Here is a 6,161-nt window from a genome sequence, read left to right as displayed (position 1 = left end):
AAGTTTCCAACAGTTTAGTATTCCATTGTTTCCAACGTTAGTGATTCCATTAGTTTCCAACGTTAGTTGATTCCATTAGTTTCCACGTTAGTGATTCCATTAGTTTCCAACGTTAGTGATTCCATTAGTTTCCAACGTTTAGTGATTCCATTAGTTCCAACGTTAGTGATTCCATTAGTTTCCACGTTAGTGATTCCATTAGTTTCCAACGTTAGTGATTCCATTAGTTTCCAACGTTAGTGATTCCATTAGTTTCCAACGTTAGTGATTCCATTAGTTTCCAACGTTAGTGATTCATTAGTTTCCAACGTTAGTGGATTCCATTAGTTTCACGTTTAGTGATTCCATTAGTTTCCAACGTTAGTGATTCCATTGTTTCCAACGTTAGTGATTCCATCGTTTCCAACGTTAGTGATTCCATTCGTTTCCAAGTTAGTGATTCCATGTTTCATTAGTGATTCCATTGTTTCAACGTTAGTGATTCCATTGTTTCCAACGTTAGTGTTCATTCGTTCCCGTTATGATTCCATTGTTTCCAACGTTAGTGATTCCATTGTTTCCAACGTTAGTGATTCCATTGTTTCCAACGTTAGTGATTCCATTAGTTTCCAACGTTAGTGATTCCATTGTTTCCAACGTTAGTGATTCCATTAGTTTCCAACGTTAGTGATTCCATTAGTTTCCAACGTTAGTGATTCCATTAGTTTCCAACGTTAGTGATTCCATTAGTTTCCAACGTTAGTGATTCCATTAGTTTCCAACGTTAGTGATTCCATTAGTTTCCAACGTTAAGTGATTCCATTAGTTTCCAACGTTAGTGATTCCATTAGTTTCAAGTTTCCAACGTTAGTGATTCCATTCGTTTCCGTCGTGGTCCCTGATGGAATACAGACCAAGTTAAATAAAACAGTAACCCCTCTGCATCAGTCATTTCACAATATGGCTTTCAACTAATCAAGTACTTCTTGATCAGTGTCCATGAAGCGGAGGAAAGGAGGGACACAGCCTAAATCTCTTTCTGTTTGGTCCGCAGAAGAGGCGAAAGCCAACGCACCTTGTGTTGTCTTCATTGATGAGCTTGACAGCGTGGGAGGAAAGAGGATTGAGTCTCCCATGCACCCCTACTCCAGACAGACCATCAACCAGCTACTGGCAGAGATGGACGGGTAAGAACAACTCAGAATATACTGTATATAGCTATTGCGTCAGAATTAAGCCTGAATAATTTTTGTTTGTCTACCTGATGCATATCACAAGGCTTGTGTTTTCCTCATTCAATGTGTTGATACTCCACAGGTTCAAACCAAACGAAGGGGTCATCGTTATTGGCGCTACAAACTTTGCTGAGGCTTTGGATAAGTATGTTTACAGTGGATAGTAACAGGTGTTTCTGTAGGCTTTTCACCAAACCAGTAGGCTTGGTCCCTTTGTCAGGACCTGGCTGGTTGGCTGTCTAGTCTTAAAGTTTCAGACCACTGGATTTCAGCTCCCGAGTTGCAAATTCACACTTGAAATGTGGTTCACATTGGAATAAGGCTGGGTGGTTAATTGGAACAAATTGCACAGCGGGAACTACTCTTCCCATGTGCCCAGAGAACTGATTCTGCCTTTTTTGCCATGACCCTCCTCGATATGAAAGATGTCCTCGGTGAGATTACTGGAAAAGTCGCCCTAAGAAAGTTATTCTTGAGAGCTGGCTATAGGACCAGCAAAAAGCTGTATAAATGGAACAAATCTATTTTTAGAAAGAGGTCGTAAATAGAACCGCTCTTAATTTTTCTCCATTGACGGAGAACCTTTTAAATTCTTTGTAGAATCACAAGGCTAAAGGTAAATAAAGAATGCATTTGTTATTGACACAATTGAGATTGGAGCATGTACTTTGTTTTGAATTGTATACAACATGTCAGCTCTCTGGATCATTAGCCCATTGCTCTCTGGATCATTAGCCCATTGCTCTCTGGATCATTAGCCCATTGCTCTCTGGATCATTAGCCCATTGCTCTCTGGATCATTAGCCCATTACTCTCTGGATCATTAGCCCATTGCTCTCTGGATCATTAGCCCATTGCTCTCTTTGGATCATTAGCCCATTACTCTCTGGATCATTAGCCCATTGCTCTTCTGTCTTTTTTTAGTGCCCTGGTACGTCCGGGGAGGTTTGACATGCAAGTGACCGTCCCTCGTCCGGACGTGAAAGGACGTACGGAGATCCTCAACTGGTACCTGCAGAAGATCAAAGTGGATCCTAGTAGGTTTCAAATCAGTTGCTTAGATCAGTGGCTTTCAGATCTCTCCTTGAGGACCCCCCCCAGACGTTTCACAATGTTGTTGTAGCCCTGAACTATCTCAGGTCCCTGAGGAGAGGTTTGAAAACTCCTGGCTTAGACAGTATATCAGTGACTAGTTTATCATAGCGACGTTAAACCTAGCCGCCTCGTCGAGAGGTTCTGATCACTAGGTGTCACGGCTACCTCACACACACACACACACACACACACACACACACACACATTCGCTGCATGAAAGAGCCCACTGTTTTTGGACTGACAACATTCTCCTTTTGGCCCTGCTGGTTGTGTGTTCAGACGTGAACGCGGCGATCATTGCCAGGGGACGGTGGGCTTCACGGGGGCGGAGCTGGAGAACCTGGTGAACCAGGCGGCCCTGAAGGCAGCGGTGGACGGCCTCGACCAGGTCACCATGAAGGAACTGGAGTTCTCCAAGGACAAATCCTCATGGGTGGGTGCATATACATACCACACACACTTCGCTACACTCGTGTTAACATCTGCTAACCATGTGTATGTGACTATAACATTTTATTTGACACACACACACAACACACACCACACACACACACACACCACACACACACACACACATATATATATGAACCTTCCTTCAGAGAGATGTTTTGTGCTAGCAGGACCCATTAAGAAGCAACACAATGTAACTAATGCAGACGCTTTTGGTGCATTATACAGTACCAGTCAAACGTTTGGACACACCTACCACCTTTTCTATTAATTAAAATGTACTTTTAACAAGGCACACCTGTTAATTGAAATGCATTCCAGGTGATTACCTCATGAAGCTGGTTGAGAGAATGACAAGAGTGTGCACAGCTGTCATTGTCGTGGAAATACTTCTTAATAATATCTCTTAGACACTGGAGCTTGTGAGTTCAGAATAGGCTTTTATTAAAAGTAACAAGCCGAGCTGGTCCCAGACTCGCGATCTCCTTATCCAATTTCAGTTTGACACATCATACATAGTCACTCCACTTGATGTCTTATTCTACAATTTAGAAAATAGTACATTATAAAGTAAATCCCTGGAATGAGTACGTGTCAACTTTTGGCTGGTCCTTTATCTGTCTATCACACTCAACCGCAACACGCGCTCCAGCAGGTGTATCTCACTGATCATCCCTAAAGCCAAAACCTCATTTGGACGCCTTTCCTTCAGTTCTCTGCTGCCTGCGACTGGAACGAATTGCAAAAAATCTCTGAAGTTGGAGACTTTTATCTCCCTCAACAACTTTAAAAATCTGCTATCCGAGCAGCTAACCGATCGCTGCAGCTGTACATAGTCCATCTGTAAACTACCCACCCAATTTACCTACCTCACCCCATACTGCTTTTATTTATTTACTTTTCTGCTCTTTTGCACACAGTATCTCTTCTTGCACATGATCATCTGATGATTTATCACTCCAGTGTTAATCTGCTAAATTGTAATTATTCGATTTATTGCCTACCTCATGCCTTTTGCACACATTGTATATAGATTCTCTTTTTTTTCTACCATGTTTATTGAGACTTGTTTATTGTTTACTCCATGTGTAACTCTGTGTTGTCTGTTCACACTGCTATGCTTTATCTTGGCCAGGTCGCAGTTGCAAATGAGAACTTGTTCTCAACTAGCCTACCTGGTTAAATAAAGGTGAAATAAAAAAAWTAAAAAAATAAAAACCTGCCATGTGAGAGAGCTGAATGACAACGAGTCTCTGGTTAAGAGACATTCTAATGTAGACTGTTAGAACGACTGTCTGGTCAGGATCCCTCTCATTCTCTAGGACAGATATTTTCCCAGGAGTTGGTGGTTCTATCTTTCAGGTTGGAATTCCCAAATAAAACGTACTGGAGTAAAATCTGCACTACACTAATATGAATGATAAAGTGTTTTTTTAATTCTTCAAAGTGGGTACTCTTGTCTCTCTGTATACTGAAGGTCCTGAGCGCAGGAGTGTGGACATTGATAAGAGGAACAAGCAAATCACAGCCTACCACGAGTCAGGCCACGCCATTGTGGCGTATTACACCAAAGACGCCATGCCCATCAACAAGGCAACCATCATGCCCAGAGGGCCCACTCTTGGCCATGTGAGTAGTACTGAGCATTGCGTTTTGATTGGCCAAGGAGTGTTTGAAGCCGTGGTATATTACCATCTAATCATCCCACTTGCTTTGACATGACATCTCTGATTTAGCAATGTCATAGTTTGTTACATTTCATCCACGTTTTGCATTGCGARGCTAAATGTGTTCCATTATATAGTAAAATACCTTGCAGAATAGGTGCATTGTCCCTTCTGCCATTACCTTACCCCCCGCCCCTTAGTGCTGTTGCCCTGGACTTCCTGAAGGAAGTGGGCCTCGGTTTCGATGTTGGCAGCTCCAGGGGGCTTGCCTTTTAAAACAGTTTAGGAGGAACAGAGAACTACTATTATGTGATGGTTTACCTAAGATGGATGTTCTCGAAGGCTAGTCTTTCCTGTCTGTTTAGGTGTCCATGCTCCCAGATGATGACCGCTGGAGCGAGACTCGTGCTCAGCTCCTGGCCCAGATGGACGTCAGCATGGGAGGCCGTGTGGCCGAGGAACTCATCTTTGGCGACGATTACATCACGACTGGTGAGGGGGGGGGGGACCTAGATCGGTTGGGCTTTAGATATAGAGCATATTGCTACATTAATTTTGGGGGACTTGTAAAATGAATGTATAATCAGTTGATTCTTGAAGAATATAACTTCTAAATGAGCTGAGTTTAACTGTCGTACCCAGTCAGAACCCCAAATAACCTTGAGTTACTCCGTTGTTTGTAAACAATACAATTATTGAACAAACACTGAATAGCCTTAACTATTTGGATAACGGGGATGCATCCTTAGCGCTGTCTATGAATTTGAGTGGTTACAGTTCTCCAGCCCCATCCCTCAGCCTTACTCTTGTATTGTGGTGTCTCCATCCCTCAGCCTTACTCTTGTATTGTGGTTTCTCCAGCCCTCAGCCTTACTCTTATATTGCGGTTTCTCCATCCCTCAGCCTTACTCTTATATTGCGGTTTCTCCATCCCTCCGCCTTACTCTTGTATTGTGGTGTCTCCATCCCTCAGCCTTACTCTTGTATTGTGGTTTCTCCAGCCCTCAGCCTTACTCTTGTATTGTGGTTTCTCCAGCCCTCAGCCTTACTCTTGTATTGCAAGAGATGTTGACCAGGTTCGGAATGAGGACAAAGTAAGAGATTATACCTCGTGCACATAAAAGGGTAGATTGAAAATTGAGTCTACACAAATCTCTCCTAACTTGTTTTTTTTCTTTTCTTCTAGTAGTCTGCATTTTAGATGTCTAAATGCATTTCATTTCACCAAAGGCTTATTCCTCAAATAAGGCCGTATCCATAAATTACGAAGGCAGCGTTGCCTTTGTGCAGTAATGCCATTTCCAGGCATTGCACGCGATTGGAGGATCTCTCAGCCATGTTGTTACATGTGCCACACATTCTAGACTTTGTTTTCCGGACTCAACCCTGAGAGATTTACTCTGTCTATCATCATCTTAGGCATCTATCTGCAGGCCGTAGTATCTATCTGCAGGCCGTAGTATCTATCTGCAGGCCGTAGTATCTATTGCAGTGCCGTAGTGATCTATCTGAGGCCGTAGTATCTATCTGCAGGGCCGTAGTATCTATCTGCAGGCCGTATCTATCTATCTGCAGGCCGTAGTATCGATCTGCAGGCCGTAGTATCTATCTTGCAGGCCGTATATCTATCTGCAGGCCGTAGTATCTATCTGCAGGCCGCTTAGTATCTATCTGCAGGCGTAGTATCTATCTGCAGGCCGTATAGTATCTATCTGCAGCCGTAGGGTATCTATCG

At 43.0% G+C, this 6,161-nt stretch overlaps 1 pseudogene; it reads left to right on the top strand.

The window, feature by feature from the left end:
- Positions 1–6,161, top strand: part of LOC112068637 (ATP-dependent zinc metalloprotease YME1L1-like) — a 17,669-nt pseudogene that overhangs the window by 6,351 nt on the left and 5,157 nt on the right.

Source organism: Salvelinus sp. IW2-2015, unplaced genomic scaffold (assembly GCF_002910315.2).
Source record: "Salvelinus sp. IW2-2015 unplaced genomic scaffold, ASM291031v2 Un_scaffold629, whole genome shotgun sequence".
Lineage (NCBI taxonomy): Eukaryota > Metazoa > Chordata > Actinopteri > Salmoniformes > Salmonidae > Salvelinus > Salvelinus sp. IW2-2015.
This window is presented reverse-complemented; position numbering and strand designations above follow the sequence as displayed.